Source organism: Aphelocoma coerulescens, chromosome 5 (assembly GCF_041296385.1).
Source record: "Aphelocoma coerulescens isolate FSJ_1873_10779 chromosome 5, UR_Acoe_1.0, whole genome shotgun sequence".
NCBI lineage: Eukaryota > Metazoa > Chordata > Aves > Passeriformes > Corvidae > Aphelocoma > Aphelocoma coerulescens.
In genome coordinates, this window is record NC_091019.1 from 34,354,158 (window position 1) to 34,374,988 (window position 20,831).

At 38.7% G+C, this 20,831-nt stretch overlaps 1 protein-coding gene across 2 annotated transcripts in view; it reads right to left on the reverse strand.

Moving 5' to 3' along the window:
- The window catches only part of PALS1 (protein associated with LIN7 1, MAGUK p55 family member), a 56,249-nt gene extending 36,067 nt beyond the window's left edge, over positions 1-20,182 (reverse strand). Inside the window, exon 1 of one of the 2 annotated variants that reach the window (XM_069017656.1) lies at positions 20,051-20,182. The gene's annotated coding sequence lies outside the window, so the exon portion shown is untranslated. Of the gene's footprint in view, positions 1-18,338; positions 18,357-20,050 lie in introns of those variants that run through there. The other variant, XM_069017658.1, reaches the window with a different exon arrangement.
- Between the last annotated feature and the right edge of the window lie 649 nt (positions 20,183-20,831).

The following is a 20,831-nucleotide window of genomic DNA, read 5'->3' on the forward strand; positions in this document are numbered from 1 at the left end:
CCAATAATCCCTGTGACAAAAAATGTTTATTTTATATATAGATATGAGTGGATAACATAGATGCCTACAGGCTGCAATAAATATATGACATAATAGTATGAGAAAAAAGGAATTACCTTAATTTAGCAGTTTTTTAAATGTTTAGAAACCTTCAAGCATAACAAATGAAGAGTAAAGAAATTCCTAGAATTCCAGGAATTGTTAACAGATCTCACAGGACAGCCAGACGCATGGTAACAAGACAGTAATTTCTTATCACCCATTCACAGCTAAGACTTCAGCTTTCATTCTCTTGAAAGTAAGTATGCCTGTCCTTGCTTTAAACAGTGGTTATATTCCCTGTGATACTAAAAACACTGCTACTATTTTAATTCTCTAAAAAGATTCCTCCAAATCCCTTGAAATTGTGTCCTTGTTTGCTCAGGCTCTTGCATTCTAGTCTCATTTTAACTCCCATAGTTTTTAGCATGCTATTTTTAATGTCAGTGCTTGCCACTGCTTCACTATATAAAACAGTATTTATAACAAACGTTCATGGGTACTAGCATGTATATGACACTGTAACTTCAAAGAGGTGACTGAACCAAAACTAAATTAACTAATCCCAAATTAAACTGAAGTTACTATGTTCCACAATTTACATCTCGCCTGACATTTAAATTCACACAAAGTGGGATTAATTTAGTACTCGATAGCAAGTTATTCTTAAGCCATATTTACAACACTCTAAAGAAAGACAAATTTCTTCTTTACTTATTTTAATATTCCAATATCTGCTGAATTCAATTCAGAAACCTCACCTAAAGAAAATGGAAATACAGCTATTCACCAAAATCTTTCATCCAAAAATGCCTAAATGTTAGCTATCTAATTTAACAGTCTTCAGAGATTATACTGGGACCAAGACTGTCTTCTAATTTTATATGATTGAGTTATAGGCTTTGCAAGTTCAAAAAAGCAAAATCTTACAACATTATGTACCAAAGATACATGTGCTAGCTTCTTCCATGTGGCCATCCTCCTCAGGCTCTCTTTTCAACTCCGTTTTTCAAGATGAATGCGTGTCAGGGATGATTTTAAAATCTTTTTTTAAATTATCCCCAATGATATAACCTGATTAGCTCTGTCACTATGTTACTCATAGGTATGTGGGGGCGAAGGGGATAAGGATCTTCCGACTTATTTTTCTGACGACAAAAATAGGTTGAGACTTCTAAAAATTGACATTCTGAAAAACAGGACATAATCACAAAACTGTACAATTGACCTCTGCACTTCATAGACCTCACAATCACGTACCACAAACTCAGAACAACCACATTTCATTTGAGCTCTTCTCTAATTATTTATAGGAGAAAAAACTCGACCAATTTACAAACTGTTTCAGCTACTCAGGTCTCTGATGTCACAAGATTTTCATTCCTAAACTCATCTGAGATGGTGGTGACTGTTTCACTGAGCAAATCCCTAAAAAACTACTGCACAAATTTTAAAATTTTCCTTCAGAAGTATCTTCTCTTCATGGGTATAATACCCTAAGGTTTTCTTTGTCTAATTAACATAATCTGTAGTTGATTTTTCTGGAGGGAACTGTAAGCAAGGCATACCAGCCATGGCACTGTGTATAAATTTTTTTAGCCACTTCAGTATTACTACTGTGATGAGATGCCCTGTTAGACAAATATAACAGAAGCCCTTGCTACTACGGAAGAAAGAAACTATCCTCAGCCAGGACAAGCGCAATGGATAACTATGGCAAATATATCCCCTAAAGAACAAATGGGGGATAGTTGAAGTTTGCAGAGGATTATGCTTAACCGAATTCATGTCCATGAAATCTGCTAGGATGCTTCTCAGTCCTGAGAAGACAAATGGCAAAGTCAAAACTCAAAATTTTGCAGGCTGAAAAAACTGTTGAGAATTTGCAGTGCTGTAATTTCTTTACACTGTGTCAATCACATTACTTAATATTTGCAAACATTTCAGTAATTTTTTTCAGGGAACTCACATAATTCATATGTTTGTGCATAACTAACTCTGCCAACTGCTAGAACAGAACAAAGCTGACTAAGCTTTCAAGTGTGCCCTACTTTTGCAGCCTTCCAAACAGAATCCGTAGTTCACGAATTTATGACAAGAACCAAAAAAGAGACTGTCAGTATGATTCCTTGGACTGTTAAGCTGTGCTAGTTTGCTGCTGCCAAAGACCTGCAGTTGCATTACTCTTGTTTTTAACTGTTCCCTTATGCTCTCCACTTTTGGGTTATACAGCCATTACCTTCTCTGACAGTTTTGAAGCTTGTCAAATCTGTCACCAAGTCATTTTAATTCAACAAGACTGTAGAATGTCAGAAAATACTTTGGTTTGGTTGGTTTTGGTCAAATTGGCATGCCAGAACAGATCACAATAATCTGAAAGGTGACAAGAGTGGCATAAGGGTCAGAAGCAAATGTTTTGAGACCAGGGAGGGAGAGGTAAGAAAAAAGACAAGTACAAACTCTGAGCCCCAGCAGCAGGGAGACAAGTCCAAATGGGACCGCGTATCACGGAACCATACTCTGTGAGTTCTCCTCACCCCCTGCAAAAATACCTCATCAACACCTACTGATTCTTTTAATCCTAAACAACCCAAACAAAGTCTACAAAAAAAAAAAAAAAAAACACCACCACAGAAAAGCAACCACACACCTACAACCATTTGCATATCTTCCTGATGATGTAAACAGGGCCGTTAAAAGGGAAGTATTGGTTTCTCTTGAAAAACATACTCTGAAACACTGTGGGTGTAAAGCACCACAAAATTTGCATTTATCTTTGAGCATATTTCCTCCCAAATAAAAATGATAAATTAATCACCCAAATGTTTAACATGATGAGTTCAATACCTGAACATCTCTGCACATTCATTACTTGAAGATATTCAACTAGTATTCTCTATAATCTTAGTGTAAATACTGTAATCCACAACTCAGAAGCAAGAGCAATTTTTTTCCCCTTTTTATAAAGGACAGCAACAACAGATAGATCTTAATTTTCTGCAGCAGAAGGCATTAAACAGATCACCTACTGATTAAACAGCACACCTACTGGCCAAACACTAATACAAAGAAAAGTACTACCTCAGGCACACAACAGAATTCACATATGGATAACCACTTGGGAATGGACAAAAATTACTAATCACCTTTCCCACTATTTATCACAATGATCTGTTAAACTTGCAGGAACAATCCCAAGCATGACCAAAGAACTCATGCTGATTCCTGGGTCACACTGTAAGGCAAGCCTGCTGTACAAACCTATACGATACAGTAACTTAAAACACAGGTCACACGGAAAACATGCAGATAAATATTTTATGTGAAGTATTAACAAAATTTCACTATAGGATATGAAAATCAAACGCTCTGTAAATAACCTACATTACTAGACTTCATAATAAAAATGCATGAGAAAACTTCACAAGGCTATAAAGGCACAACATTAGAGACCTTCTGTACCTTATAAAAACAGTCCCTTCTTTCCTATTAAATCTAAGTGGACTCTTGGGCCTAACGTTAGCAATCTGTTACACAAATCAAAATAAAATCCTGACAGGAACAAACTCACTTCTGCAAAGTGAATTCAGGTACCTAACTGTGGCTGCAGAGCTTTTTCACAGTTCAACTCTTTTACTAAATCAAAGAAAGACTATTCCCTTTCTGAAACCTTGTTAAAGCATGTGTTCATTTTATTAAGAAAACATTAGAAATTTGTGATAAATTCACAGGAATGTAAGACTCCTTTCTACATGAAGGCAGGCAAACTTTTTTACTATGTAATGGTGAAATAATCCTGTCCAGAAAACTGTATCATCACTCAAGCTGTGGAACTAAGATTAAACATGACTATGGAAGTCAGGGAAAAACACTGGCAAGCTAAGCAACCTAAGTCCCTCCTCAGAACTCTCAAATATGTTAAGGAACAAAGATTCAACACTTAGGAAAGTGGAATTCAGAAGCCTTTCTTTGCCTAACATCATGGAGTGAATCCTTTAGTGTAATGAACTTCCAACACATCCTTTTGAACTTAAGGAAGTATTTCTTAATTCTTACACTAATCAAACTGATGACTCCTCAAACAGTGCTGTTAAAAACTTTGTTTAAAACATTTTCCTTCTTTGGTAGCATCTTTGAAGACATTTTTCCCCACCCAACTCATGAGTTGAAAGCTGAATAATGAATTTTGATTTTTACACCAAAAAAAATCTCAGTCATCTTTAATATTCTCTGCCAGTGAAATGGATAAACAGTGAAATGTATGTTAATCGCTACTTTACACTTGCTTATAATAACATGTACACAATTACTTATTTAAAAAAACAAACAAAACCAACCCCCCAAAAACCCAAACTATACATGTATTTTGCCACATCATGAGAACTTTCAAAAGTGTCTGACAACTTAAACTAGTTCCATAAACTCATATTACCTACTACTACCCACTGTAATAAAGAAAATGTTAATAGCACAAGAAAACTGAAACCACAATCCAACAGCCAGTCAGTCTTCCTAGTTTTATGTGCAAGTCGAAAATTCACTGACTCGTCCTCACTTTATCTCTCATACATTTTTACTTTGTCACCTGAAACAAGTTTCTCAACAGAAAAGTAGAAGAGAGGTAAGTTATTAGGACATCCCTTTTAACTGAAATGAGTGTGCACAAAAATTAAGTTAAATCAAAATAAAAAATGGATGCAAGATAAGGAAACTTCTCTACAACAAAGATTTCCTCCTGGTGCTAATGTCAGATCTCAGCAATTGAGATATTTTTTAATAGGAAAACGGGAAGAGAGGTAAGAACGCTTTCAACTGATGAATGCAGGATATCTTTGCATTTCACCACTCAGTAAATTATATGTATTATACAAAAGGGCACTAAACATTAAGAATACATTCAAAAAAGTTATTGAGCAATACCTGGAAGAATCCATCACATACCCAACCCCTTAAACAAATACCTAAAGATTAAGTTTGTACAAGTTATGCATACCAGTGATGCAAACACATTTACATGCACTACATCAACATAGCTGATAAATCTCTCTAAAGAAAATATCACAACATTTTATTACCCCAATATTTATAGCTTGGCCATCAGGCACTTCTGCATCAGAAGGTAAGAACTTAGTGTCCCAAAATAAACCCAAAGACATGAACTCTCATTTATAGCCACCTTAAGTTACAGCGTCTTCACCAACCATTCCAGAACCACCAGAGCATAGACTCCTTTGGAACACACTTATTAGAAAATTGAAGCTTCATAAGAACACATTGATGCCATCCAACTGAACACAAACTACTATTAAATTCAAAACTCTAGAGCCAAATTTCCCTAATTAAGCTTATCTAAGAGTGTTAGCAACATATTTGGCAGTTCTTCTTTGGGTTAAATAATAAAGACTTCAGTAAATTAGTCTTTAACTGTTTTACTATACTAATACTTTGAATAAAAAGAACCATAACATTCTGGGCATAAGATACTTCTTTCTTAAACTCACATTTACATAATTGTAAAAATATCAACTTTGAGTGAAAGTATTACTTTGTAAACCCTTCAGCAAAACAACAATCCTGGATGCTGCCCTCATGCTGAGACCACACAGATGGGTGTCTTCCTCTACAGGTGCAGACAAATCAGCAACCTAACACCAATCATATGTACAAGACTGCACTTGGCACTGTAATACTGAAACATTCTGGAAAACACTGTAACAATTATGAAGTCAGCCGGAGAAAATCTGATTTTACTAAAACGTGCCACAAATGATGGCACTCACCATCAATAACAGTCAGGACAGCTTGAAATACTGTCAGCACAGAACTGTCAGACTTGCCCTCTTGCAAAACCAGGTGTTAAGGCTTCAATTGCTACTCCAGACTACTACCAGAAGCTGCATACAATATCAGTGCTAAGGAGGACCCATCTTTTTTTTCCTGAGAAAAGTCAGAGAAAGGAATGAAAATGCAGAGGATGAAAATTGGGAGCAAAAAAAGGGGAGAGTCTAGAACTAAAGGATATAGGGAGAAGCCTATTAATGGAAAAAACAGAGTAATTATCCATTCTAGCAATAATCAAAACAACAGCAAAGTCGAAGTACTCTAAATTCCCTGCTTGTAGAAAAAGCAGAATCCAGGGTCAAAGGGCAAAGCTAAGATGACAGAACAGTCAGCAAGAACACTAACTGGATATGGGGCTCGGGGCCAATATCAGCATTTCTGTATGCTGCTTGGGAAGCTGCCACTGTCTTTACACAAAGTTTTTCAGATCAAAGAGGTCAGCCAAATGGTAACAGTAAAGAGTGAAAGTTATGGTCCAGTGGAAGAGATAAACTCTCTTTTCTCTCTATGACAGGGGAGTAGAAAGCAAGCAAGCATATTTTCTCTGATTCAGGCACATGAAATGTGATGAAACGTAAACTGAAAAGGTTATGTATGTAGAAACTATAACCACCCAGTCTGGTGCGTCTACCTTGTAAGCAAAAGGAAAAGGCAGCAGAATTTGAAGACAAAACGCCAAATATCACTGTGAAGCACCAGAGTCATAACAGAACACTCTGAGGCCTTCACTGCAGTCATTCTAAGAGACACAGGACCCTAACCTGACCCTAACCATGACATCTGACAGGCTCAAGTACTCAAGTTACTACCTCTATGTACATTTGTCACTGCAAAGTTTGAAAATATTTGGTCCTTCTCTTGCCTAGCAATTTGACGAGCATTGATCAGCTACAACAGAAGACTACAGTTTCCTAAACATACTTTTTGCAAGACTTCACAGCAGTAAATTCTCACAATGTACTGGAGCAGCATAGCTGAAAAACTTCAAGATGCAGCAATACACAACACCCATACCTTAACAAGGACATATTTCCATGTTTAAGAGCAATCGAGTTACATCCTCTATTTCCTCCTACCAGGAACTTAAGATATGATTCTGCAAAACAGAGACATCCTCTACCTTATATCACAATGCACTTTACCATTTGTTTTCACACTGGCTTTGGCATGACTAGAGCTCTCCACAAGCCAGCTTATCAGAACAAAGCGGCAGAAAAGCAACCCAAGAGAAAGATACCTACCATTCTCAGTAGTAAAATGCTCTGAGATCATGAGAGATCATCTGCATATAAAACAGTGGTCTCTCTTCATCACCAAAATGACCAAAATGTTTAATGAGTTACAGATTTTTCAAAACTAAATTGTTTTAAACTTATAGAGTGGACCATCAATACCCCCCCAAAAAATCACACAACATTTGCACACACACACACGAAGAAAAAATCTATGTGCTCAAGTGTTTAAGTGATAAAAAAAAATAAAATCAAAAACCATTTCAAAACTGTGCTGTGTGATCAGCAACAAATGATTCAGGAACAGAGAAACACCTCACGGTTGCAGACAGAAATTGACATGCTTACCCTGCACATCAGATAAAAATCAAGATGGCAATGAATGTTATCTACTTTCTCCATTTTAGAAGAACTTTACAAACATGGATTTAGGACTAGGATTAGGATTTTTGGGTCCCACAGATAGGATTTTCTGGGCTCTGGCAAAAATAAGAACTACAGAATCTATTTGAATGCAATCCAATAATCTCACTCAATACAAATGAGACTATTATTTAAGCAGTATTTTCTTGGTGTCTACCTAAATTGTTGCAGACTGATTTTAAATACTTACTGTCAGTGGTATTTTCTTAAACACATTAGGTCACATTATGAAGAAAAGACTTGATCTTTTCTTTTAAAAGAGAAACTAGACTAGTCTCTTAAGATAAAGCAGTCAACATAATTTATAGAAGACAGGGAGCTTCAGATTTCCCTCCCATATGTAAGGAAACAATGTGCACCTTCACCAAGAATAGGTTTTGCTCATCTTCTTAAAAGAACCAGAAGAGTCTAAAGATCAGTAGTCTAAATTAGAGATACAGCTTGATTTACACATTAAACAAAAGAAATACACAAACAGATGTACAGAAAAGGAACAGCCTACAGAAGTTAAATCATGCTTTTTAAAGTAAAAGGCTATTAGACAAAAGTTAAGAGCAAAAAAGTGGTTTGCTTTCATTAAGATTTTATTAAGGACAGTGCACAGAATGAACCAAATAGCTGCATGAACTGGAAAAGACATGCAAATACAAGAATATAATTTTAGTCAAACTATCACACAGCTATAGCAGCTAAATGTATTATGAAGGCAATGCTACTGGCTCCCTTCATCCTCCATGTCAAGGGGAGGGATGTCAGGACCTCAGATTGTCTCAACGATTTTTTTTTCCACCAGTAAATTTTCTTCATCATAGAGCCGAGAGTATAATGAGAAGGACTGACACAACCACAGGTCAATTAAGAACAGTTTTCTAGCACAATTTTCAAAGGACCACTCAGTATAACAGCTGAAACAAAATACATTTTAAATTTGCAATAAAAATATTTTAATTAATATTCCCATTAAGCAGTAAGAGACTGGGAAACTCTGTGTAACAGCAAAGCCTGCAGACACAAATTTAGAGGACTAAAATCAAGTCACACTGTGAAGTTCTTGGGTCCAGCACAAATGGCAGTGGCCTAAAATTAATAAACCATGATAAATTTAATTTCTGTCTCTGCTGTGCTAACTAGGCACTCCAAATTCTTGTCAAATTATTAGCTCAGGCACCTGCATTTTAATCACAAGTAAAAGAGAACAGGGCTCTCAGGAAACAGATTGCTCCCTCCCTGGCATGCCAGTGCATTGGGTAGTATGGCTCTGCAGGGTCCTGGCCAGGTGACAGGTTTTGTCTGGGCACCAACCTCAAATTCTTTTATTGACTAGAACGTGCAACTGCCGTTTCTACAGACACCAAAGAGTCTAATTACAAAGCCACTGAATATGGTCTTTCAGGCAAAGTTTGGTAGACTGAAAATACTATTAACAAAGAATTTTAACTGAGATTTGAAATGCCACACACAAGGCCAGTAAAAGCAGTTCAGGAGATTCTTTGTCATAGTAAGAAAGTGCCCGAAGTAATTTATGTTTTCCATTTGTCAGAAGTACAAAAGCAAATCTTTGTGGCTTAGAATTCCTCATGAGAGGTTAGCAGAAATGTGAAGCAGCACCAGTTTTTTAAAAAGCCCAAGAGATTTGCCCAACCTCTAACCCAGCAGGTACCCTGTGAACAGCACTGGTACCTTACTTGAAAGAAGTTCCTCTGATATTGAGTCCTAATGCCTCACAGACAGAGGTTTTTCACTAGCAGCTCTGCATAGTACTCTCTTTTTCCACATCCCTTCTGAGCACTTGTTACGTGCACTCTGTGTGATACTAGGAAACAAAGGCAAGGTTGCAAGATTACCCTTGATAATTTTGCAGAGTGAGAACACAGGTTCTTGCCCTAAGCATTTAATACTGAGAATTTTTCAGAGGTGGGAGAACTCAACAGACCAAAAAAAAACCCACCAAAAAAACCAACCAGATACTTTTTCTGAACAAACCAGGAACACTAGAGTGACTTTACCATTCTGTCTGGAACCAGAGCATATAGAACAATAGCCACTTTTTCAAATAACATCAGAAGAATTCTGACATCCTGAATAAGAGCTGCAACACTGTTCACATGGCAATTACTCAGAAGGGCAGGCACTAATCTCTGATCACCAGTGAAGAACCCAAGGGAATGGCATGAAGCTGTGTCAGGGGAGGTTTAGGCTGAATATTAGGAAAAGGTTCTTCAGGTTCTTTACCCCAAAGGTGGTTGGGCACTGGAACAGGCTCCCCAGGGAAGTGGTCACAGCACCAGCCGGCCAGAGTTCAAGAAGCATTTCAACAACACTCTCAGGCACAGGGTGTGACTCTTGGCGAGTCCTGCACAGGGCCAGGAGTTGGACTCGATGACCCTTGTGGGTCCTTTCCAAATCAGCATGTTCTATGATTCTATACTCAGAGCAACCAACTGGCAATTCTGGTCAGTGGCTTCAATCTTTAGTGCTAAATCAACCGTGTTAGAGAGGCAAATCAGAGCAGGTGTATCTGATTTTCAGTGAGTCTTGATGAAATTTTTAAACTTTATTGTTACTTTTTACCATCAGCTAGTAAGGAAACAAACAAATTTTAGGATGTACATTATCTGTTACTCATTATTTCTGTTTTGTCACTTCAAACACTTACTACAATGCAATTTAGGCTGGGCTTTAAATCCATTTGAAAATTTGAAAACAATCAATACAGCAGCCATTGATGATTATCAGTGGAAACGACAGACTAATTAGACAGGAAACCCAATATTTACAATAATGAATTCAAGTTTTTTCAAGTCAAGTCTGGGATTTTTTACACTTTTGAAATCAAATCAATGATTTTATGCTTATGACAGATCTGTTTACCAGAGATATCCTGTTAATAATATTCCACTTAATGTAAAGTATCTCAGAGAAGTTGTTGTTCTCTGGTCCCCAGAGACTGCAGATCATCTCAGCAATGCAGGCAGGGAATTTTGTTCCAGCACTACCAAGGCTACAATGCCTGCCATAACAAAATTTATTTTTGCAAAGCAGAAATAATAAAGGAAAAATAAAAAGGTTTAGGTATCCCATAGTTTGGTATGTTTTAGGTATCCCACAGGTGATCCATCACTTCCAGGTGTTTTGAAACTTGAACCAAAAGCTTCACATACCTTTTTCCAATTGACCAATTCGTTGGGAGATACTTGTCTGAGATGTATTTTCTACCTGAAGCCAGTTCACATTTTATATTAAAAAAATTTTTAGTCACATTTATCTAGAGAAGTTCCAACAGAAGTTGGAAGCATTCATAACCTTTTTGTTCTTGATGAATTCTAAGTTTATGAAAAGAAATAATATTATTTCCATATATTTATTTATCAGTCACAGATTAAAAATATGCTGAGTAACAGAAAAAAATCATGTTACAAATTAGGTACTGAAATCAGAATCTATTATTTGAGGTCAGTGAGATTTATGAATACCTTCATGCTCCACTAGCTCAAATCATTCTAAGTATGCACCTATACTCTTTCAAGACCAGTTCTGAAATTCTGAATACAAACAAGGGGTATTTATTACAGAACTTTAAGTTTTAACAAGCGAAACCCATAAACATACGGTTTCTTATTCCTCCAAACTTTAGAGCACCCATTCACACAGTTCCCATGCACAACATTTCAGTCTTAGGACTAACAGATCTTACACTTTTTACCAATGTCTGTATCTGGCTTATGGTTCTGTATATTAAACTGATATAGTGCATTTCTGCATAGTTTACTTGCTAAACAAAAATGTTCAGAAATATACCTGTATGAGTATACTAATATAACAATATATGAATTTGTGAGACCTGAAATGGTGTAATGGTCAGCAATAATATGCTACTTATGGGTTCCTCAAAGTCAAAGTAACAAGTTTAACATGGAATTTGTTGTGAAGAGGTCAATTATTATTTCTCCTTGTGTTTTTTTTTTTTTTTTCAAATAAAGGAAAAAGTAAGGCCTCCTAAGAGGCTGAACTAAAGGAACAGCAAGCTTAAATTAAATATGCTGATAGACAAGCTCTAGCAAATCTTGTTGTAGCAGATTAAGTTACTATCCTCAGCTGTAGACTGCCCCCATCAGAAGTCACTGATCCCAAAAGTAGAATTGTCAGGAGGGAACATATGCTGACACCTCAGCTACTTCATTGCTAAGACTGGAATCATAGTTCGGTTCAGATAGCACACCATGAACCATAATGACCGAGGAACAAGCACTTCTGTTAATTGTGCAAATGAACTAGAGCAGAGGAGTTGAGCAGGGAAAGGTAAAAAACTGACATCACAAAACCTAAGATTTCCCAGAGCAGTAGTTGCAATCTAAATTTCTTCTAAAGTAGACAGAATCAGCTGTGCCAATTGTCACAAATCCATCCAAGAATAAAAAACACAAACTCACCAAAAAGTGTCAGAAGCACAATGTGAATTGTTAAACAATTTGCAATTACGTTTAACAGGCATGGATTAATCATGTTAAGTACTTTAAAGGCTAAATACTCAATTTCAAATTAGCTTTAAGAAATCAAGAACTGAAGATTTGTATGAAATTTTAATTATCACAGGAAGTTCCAACTACATAAGTTTTAGGGAGCACTAACACAAATAGTATCAAATGAACAGCATTAAATATCTTTCTAAGCCTTGACAAGAGTACACACTTAAGAGGGAACACAAACCAGCCTACATTTACTACCCAACCATTTAGGTATGCAGCTGCATTCATTAAATATTTGTACAGGAAAGCCTTCAAAAATATTGACATAAGGAGAAACTGTATGAAGTTCTCACCAACAGAGGTCAGAAACTGGATATGGGGATAAAGTATATATAAAGTCAGGTGTGCAACTTGTCAAATTTTAAAAATCATATATGCAAATATTTAATACTTTCCTACTACAGAAGGCTTCAAAAAGGCATTGGTACATAATAAGTAGGCCTAACTTAATTTCTGCAGATTGTCCCATGTCAATTTTAACTGAGGTATTCAACTTCTAAGACTGCTTTCTCAAACAAGTACATCATGCAGATTCCAAGTTCAGCATCATGCAGATGAATTTATAATGGAGGGCCCTACCACTGGTCAAAACTGAGCCATCAACACAGGATCATAAATGACATTTTAGTAGAGAAGAGTCCACAGTTATTGCATTATATTGTTGTAGTATTGTTTTGTTAATCTCTTGTTGAGTTTTTCCACCTCTTAAGCCTGCCCCTTTCTGAAACTAAACCAACCTTCCAAAAAAGCAGCTCTTTACAATCTTGTAGCCCAGGGCAGCACAGCATCTAGTTGAGATAACCTACCACATTTTTATAGGACAAATTTCAGTAAGTGCATCCCAAGGAAAGGTAGGAATTGACAAAGTAAATGTCACTTGTCCTCCCTCCCAGAAGAAAGAGTAGAGAAGTCGTTTGATCCAACACACAGAACCTTTGCTTCCTTCCCAATATTGCTCACGTTCCCTATTCAGAGAGAACAGACTGAGAGACTCATGTTTGAAGGTCTGCAGGAGGAAAGAATGCAGTATGATGAACAAGGGGCCAAAAAAGCATGGTCAGAAATATAAGTCCACATTAAACTAGGAAAGATCTATGGAAAAACAACATATCATGACTCTTCAAAATTGATCAAAAATTGATCCTAACAAGTTTACTATAAAATAGACACCAAAAAAAATTAACCTAAAAATTACTTCATAAGCTATGAGCCAAAACCAACTCTTAACTGCTGCTTCAAAATGTATTATTAGATGCCAGGTTCTCTTTTTCAGTCAAGGAAAATATAGCTCTCCAATGCACTTCATTTTGACTTCTCCTTACTTCAAGATAAGCAAAAGCCTAAAGAAATCAATGACCTGCAAAATATGCAAAAATAACCACACTTTACCTGAATAGCTTTTTTCCTGTTATCTTAAAATCATCCTCAGGATTTTTTCTTTTGGGAGGAAGGACAAGTGACATTTACTTTTTCAATTACCAGCTTTTCTTGGGATACACTTTCAGTCCTTACTATTTACATCTTGCTTGATGAGCTAATGAAGAAAGAAGAAACCTAAGTAGGCTGAAAAGCAGAAAAGTGTCTATCTGACTGTAGAATCCTCATATCCCCACTATCCTCCTTCCACTGAAGCCAAGTAATTTGCCTCTTCAAAGTTCTAGCTAGCCCTCTTTATATCAGCTTGAAGCAACACACTTCACCAGGAAGCGGTTGATGATGACACTTAAAATCTTGAGAGAAGATCACAACACACACTAAGTTAATATTCTCTAAACAGGAAATAATTAAATTGATAATTCCATAGAATAAGTCTACAAATCTAACAAGATTCAGGCGCAAATGGATTTTTAGTGCTGTTTATATTCTTAACAAAAAAAAAAAAAAAAAAAAAAAAGAAACAGACTATTCCACTTGTCAAAACCAAAACCAATACAGTGGGGCTTGTAAGTCATTTTAGTCAGTCAGCCCAAGAAGACAATGTTGAGCTGATCAGCTTTTACCTCACTTTACACTAAGACACTGTGCTAATTCCTGCCTGTAAGTAATTAGGTTACTAATTTAGAACATATCTTGATTGCTGAAACAAAATTAAATGTTAAGAGCTTGTTTTATGCTGGTTTTAACTCTTGTACAACAACAACAACCACCACCTTTAAATACATATACCCAGCTCCATTTCAAACCAATTTCCTTCTCTCCTGCATTTGAGGACTTTTAATACCATTCAAATGAAATGTAAATGTCACTGCACAGTGGCACTAAGCAATTCCATCATCACTTGATCCTACAGGAACTGATTCTGCAGAAAGCACGTGATGTCCGCTAATACTACGCTGTCCCAGTAAGAGAGGACTAAGTTTGTCTGCTGACATGACAGCCTTTCAGACACTGGGAAGAAGAGATTTGTTCTCTGAAAACAAGGATATACATGTGTAAGAAGTACAATCAATATGATACAAACTTAAACAGTACAAACCCTCACCTGTTTTAAACCTTGATGCTTATCCCAAAGGCCTGAGTTTTGCCTTCAGAGATTTAGAAAATAAGACATACCAGAGGAATTAGCAACATGCTCTCTTAGCCAATACAAGACTCGCAGTTAATTTCTACAATGCACAGTGCAGTTATCTGTAAAACAATTTTTCTACAAAAGCAACTTTAATTATCTTAGCTAAGGTACACTGAATTAACCTATAATTAATCTCTCAAGTTTCATTAACAGTAGCTGACAAGTAAATGGCAATTTGATAAAACAAAAAAAAAAAGAGCAATCACAAGCTCTCAACCACAACATTGCAGGAACATGGCACGGTCTGATACTAAGGTGAGGCCTTAGCTTTATACACAAAGGCATCACATTCTGAAGAAAAAGCTGCCACGGTATCTGCGATATTAAAGAATTTAACTTAGTACCACAAACACCCTGCAGACAAACTTGCTTCTCTCCCTAGTTTGCTCCTCTGCCACACTAAAACCAGCTTCTAAGTAAGTGATTAACAATGAAGGCATTACTAAAGCATACCACCTCCACTGACTTTGTGAAGATCACCCCAGTTAAGAGAATGCTTGGGTTTACATTTGGATATATTCAGATGAGAGATGACCATGCTGATCTCTCTGCCACCCAAACCAAGATCAAAATTTGTCTCCAGAAAACCTCAAAAGCTAAGTAATTTCTCTCACTAGTGTTTTTACCAAGACATCATGCCAGTCATATTTTACCCACCTTCAGATAAACTTTCTAAAGTTTCATTCCTCTTTAATAAACACCAGTCACTCCTATGGCATCACACTGTTAACGGCTCACATATTCTTCACAATATAGTGTTAAAATGAGAAGTGACTCTTTTAGGCACTAGCACACATTGTCCTCCTTTGAGCTCACACATTTGTACTCAGAACTCCACTCAACACTACTGGTACCTAAATGAATACTTTTCCAGCCTCTCCTTCCTGACCACAAAAATATACACTTATCCTTGGAAACAGACTCGGAATGCATACCAGCCACCTCCCAGTACCATCACCAGGTCAAAGAGCAGATGCTGAGGTTGCACTGGCACTTCCCAGTTATCAAAGGTTTATGGTTTTACTGAATTCAGCTTTCTAGAGAGCTTGAAGAAACCACTGAACAACTTCACACTACACAAACAAGACAATTCACATTGACTGTTCAGCTGATGCATGTACACAGGTTGATGATTTAGATGCTAACATACTATTACCACACTTGAGTGCTCCTCATACCTTCTGTAAAGGACCACTTTACTGTCCTATCACTTTTAATATATCCTTACTGGAAATCATTCCTGGTTTTAACTGCTTTTCCCAAAAAAAACTCCCACATTTGAAAGTCTTCTGAATTATCTGTTATGGCCAAATAACCAAGTATAACCTAAAACAGTTTCCCCAGAAGAAGCATCCTGATATGAAACTTATGGTTTGGTTTCTATCTTCTTTTTCTTAAGAACTATCTTTTCCCAGAATTTCTATCTAACATCTATTCTTTTGTTAGACCTCTGCAGGACATGAGGAGTTTACTGTCTATGCTGATAAATTATAGCAAATTCAGACACTAAAGACCATGAGCTGCATTGTCAAGCCTTTTCTCTAACCACAGAATTGAAATTTTAAAACTACAACACCAGAGGAAAAATCAAGTATTAAAAATGTTAACACAAAACCATATTACCTATTTCTTATTCATTAATTTTTCTTTAAAAAAACAATTATGGCCAGCCAGAACAGAAACATGATGCAAAAGGCAAATCATTTGAGGAAACACAAGGCACTGACCAAACCTATTATAACAGATAATAATCACAGGTATGTTGAAACAATTACATTTCTATATCTAATTATTTGGTGTCTTAGAAGAAAGCAGAATTAGATCCACAAGGGAACCTAAATGCTGTGCCACCTACTAGACTCCACAACCCACAGATAAACCAAGACCTGCTCCACAATGAAAAAGATACATTGTAAGTGCTGTTCAAATATCTAATATTCAGCTTGAGTAGGAACTGGCCAAGTCAGATAAGAATAAAGATCAGATATTTAAGTCTTCAGAATTTCATGCCATGCTAGGGAAAAAAAACCCATCCCCAAGAAAAATTCCTTTTCTTTACTCTTCCAACAATTTGTCTGTTAGAAGGAAAGGAGACCTGAATCCATTATTATATCATTATTTTGTACTTGATCAAGCCCTGGGCTACATGTTCACTCCCTTCCTAAGTGACTATTACTCCTCAAGAATCAAACTGGCTGGTGTCTAGAAGCACTTCACACCGAAATACCCACTGGTCAGGCAGTTAAGGCATTCCTTTTGGGGATTGGCAGCTCCCCTAAAAAGTAGAAGGATTTGAACCCAGATCTCAACATGGTGGGTAGGTACCCAAACTATTTCCACATCTTTAAAGAAATGCAACATCCTTTTTCTGCCAAAAGAGAAGTGTGCAAGATTAGGTCTTTCTACACAGAACCAGAGCATTCCTTTTCTAAGTGTGCGTTACTGATGGTATCTCTGTTTGACTTCTAATTTAACTGATGCAGGCTTTGAGAGTAACAGCATTTTTTTTCTTCCCACACAGCTATGTGTTAGTGTGCAATTAAGACACCTCAGCAGTATAAAACAAGTCTTTACCAACAGACATATACAGCTGATCACCTCCTGTTAAAAAAACAAGAACAAACCCCAAAAGCTTACTTTAAAATAGTCTGAGATATAAACTTAATTAGTTATAATTTCCTCTTTCTCCTGCTTCATACTTTAGCCTGAACTACACTTAAGACATTTTGTCTAGCTTGTCTAGCCGTATTGGGAGTGCAGGAAAGAGGATGTGCACATAAAATGCCCCCGTTGTCAGAACAGCTGCATTGAAGAAAGCTCCAAGGTAGATAACTACACTAGAAAAGTAATTCTGCCAGCAGACCTGATTCTAAACCACCACTTAAATTGTTTCCTAACACAGGCATATTGCAAACCTTTTCAAATACACAAATGCCTCTCTTAGCCTATCAATAAAGGAAAACAATAGAACAGCATTTAATTAATATTTGCAAAAAGTCTTGAGGTTTCCAAATGCATGACCAAGGCAGTAATTAGTCTTCCAAATACCGTAATGTTGAGCATTTCTGCAACAGTACCTCAGAAAGTATTTTAAAAACGTCAGTTACTAGAACATTTAGAAATTTTAAACATGGCACATGAATACAAATACAAATCTTGCTATCTAGGAAGTAGCACACTGTTGGAAATTTTCAGCATTTTTAAAGCCTAACACTGTAAAAGAAATGCACTTCAAAGTACAAATTGGGAAAAAATGGTAGCTGAAACAGATAGTTAAAACTGTTAGCATCTGATGTTAAGATGCAATCTTTGAAGAGACATCATAACAGAATTTGCATCTAAAAATGCTGTAGATTTTTTAAAAGCCTGCAACTTTTAAGTATAGCAGGAGACTTCAATTAAAAAGCAGCAAATGAAGTGTTAGGAAAATGTAATTATTTACACGGGAAAATAAATAGGGGCACATGAACTTCAGAGTACATTAAGTTTTCTGTGTCCATAACTCTTGGTATGAATGCCAACCTCTGCATTGCATTTTCACTGGTTCTGTCACGTAGGGTCTGTCACCCCTCAATGGTCATGAGTAACTCCTGCACATTCCTAAGACAGATAAATCAGTCTGTTGAAGAAATATTTTGATGTACATTTCTAAGTTCAGAACTTTTGATAAGAAATTTAATAAAAACTACGTAAAATTACAGTCTTTACCATCAGCAAAATCTATACAGAAAAAAAAATCACCATCCACTGTTATTCCACACATTCCAAGGTGATATGACACACATTGGAAGGATGTAAACTCTGAAAAAAATACTTAGAAAAGAGTTCAGTGATCATGGACTAACATTTAAGTCTATATTACTTTATTAACAGTAATGCTACTGAAATGTAAATTCTACAAAACTGCTTCAAAATGCAGTAATATTCTTGACTCCTTGTTAAAATGTCTACATTAGTATTAGTTAAGCTTTTAATACATAAAATACTGGATTATTTTTAAGCACAGCATGTTGGAAAAGAGTTTACATGTGTATAAATCAGCCAGACTCTAAAGTGTTTGGCACTCAGATTTGTAGTAACAGCTCTAATATGATCATAAGAAAAAAATATGTACTGTGAAAATTTGGACAACAAATTAAAACCAAAAGCTTGCAGACTCAGATGTCTAAAGACAATACAAAGATACCTTATTTTTTACAAATTCATGAAAAACACCTCAATCCTCAAAAAGGACAGAGAGGTCCCTTTAAGGCATAGGAAACTGTACACAGAAGCAGCAAACACATAGAACAAGATCACCATCAGTCACTTGTTAGAAGTCTGACTGCAGTCATCGATACATCATCGTGTATCTAGAATGAAAGTATTTTGCTCTTTTAAATGAGCTACAGATATAGTCAATACCTAAATAATTCAAATAGAGGCTTTATTTTTAAAAGAAAAAACCCTCACAGCACTAGTTGATATTTACCCCTTTTAATATTCCTCATGAAGTTATTTTTCGTCAATCAGTCCCATGTGAGACATCTAAGAACGTCATTATTATTACAGACAATTTTTTTTTTAATATATAAATATTCTTCAGTAGGGTCAAATACAAGTTAATCAAATTTTCTCACGCGGTCTTGTCTCACCAAGCTCACAGTCACCGCGTTCTTTTTTGCCTGGCTGTAGTGTCTTCTCTCTCCCACCACACAACTTCGATCCCTCCGCTAGGAAAGCAGCAGCACCGCAAGAGCATTGCCACTACAGGCTTTCGGAAACGGAGCCGCTCCGAGCCGGGAGGTGCGCTAACTGCTGCTGACTGTAAAACACACTGGAAGTCGCTCATGTTCAACCTGCTTTAACTCAGCCCCGCAAGGCTTCATAAACCAATACGAAGACACCACTTCAGAGAGGCATCATTTCCAAAAACAGATCTGCCAGAGCATCAGAAATGCACAGGAGGGGGGCCTAAAGTTTCCCCCCTTGTTTAAACACGTACACAACCCCCTATAAGTACGCAGAGAGAGCTCTCAGCCAAGTGCGGGAGGTTTTCTTACAACTCCTGGGCCTAAGCTCCCGGGAGGCACCCCAAGAGAGGGCGGGAGGGAAGCCGCAGGAGCCGCTCTCGGGAGGCCCCCCGCGCTCCCGGCAGCGCTGCCGGCACCTGTAGCCGCCGCGGCCGGGGCCGCCCCGCCCGGCCGGGACCCGCCGCCGGGGCACAGTCCGGGCCACCGCCAGCGGGGTGCGGGGACCGGCGCCGAGCCCCGAGAGCCGCCGAGCCCGGCTGTGCCCCGCCGTCCTGCCCGGCCTCGGCCCGGCCAGACCCCCGGGCCTGCGCGGGCGCCGTGCCCGCGGCGGAGGCTCCGGCCAGCCGGGACTCGAGGCTCCGCGGAGAGACCTGTTGCTCGCACGCCGGGCACGGGCGCTCCGCTCACCGTCCGTCTCTGGCCGCCGCTGACACGCTCTGGCCCGACCGCCGGCTGGAAATCGGAATCTCCGGCGTCCCGCAGCGTCCTCGCGCCGAGTCCGCGGAGCCGCCCGGCCACAGCCCCCGCAGCGCTGCGCAGCCGCCGCCCAGCCCGGCCCGGCCCGGCCCCGCGCCCGCCCCAGCGCCACCACCCCGCCCCTCCTCGCCCCGCCGCGCAGGCGCGGGGCCGCCCCACGGTTGCCTCAGGCGGGCCGGGGAGCGCGGCGCTGCCCCCGGAGGCCGCAGCGGTGGTCGGGGGAGCAGGGATGGGGCTGCCGTCAGCTGGAGCGGACACGTGAGACGTGGCACTGTTTCTGTGTCTCCATCCTCACAAAATCACTGAGTCGAGTAGGTTGGAAAAGACCTCCGAGATCATCGAGTCCAACCTATGACCGAACAACACCTTATCAACTGGACCATGGCACTGTGTGCACGACCAGTCTTTCCTCAAATACCTCCAGGGACGGTGACTCCACCCAGCCCCCTGGGCAGTCCAGTGCAGTCCAGTCCATTCCCGCCGTTATCTTCCGTCTCTCTACCACGGCTTTCTCTGCGCCCCCGAGCGGGACCACCACAGGAGCCTGTGCCCCGAGCAGACCTGGCTCGCCCGCCTGGCCACTCGCTCCTTCCTCCTCGCCCACCTCCAGCTGCCGCCCCCCGCCCGCTGCAGCTCTGCTGTGCCCTGGGCGCGCCAGGCCACCGCAGCCCCTTTCTCCTCTGCCCTCCTTGGCATCCCTCCGTTCGCCTTC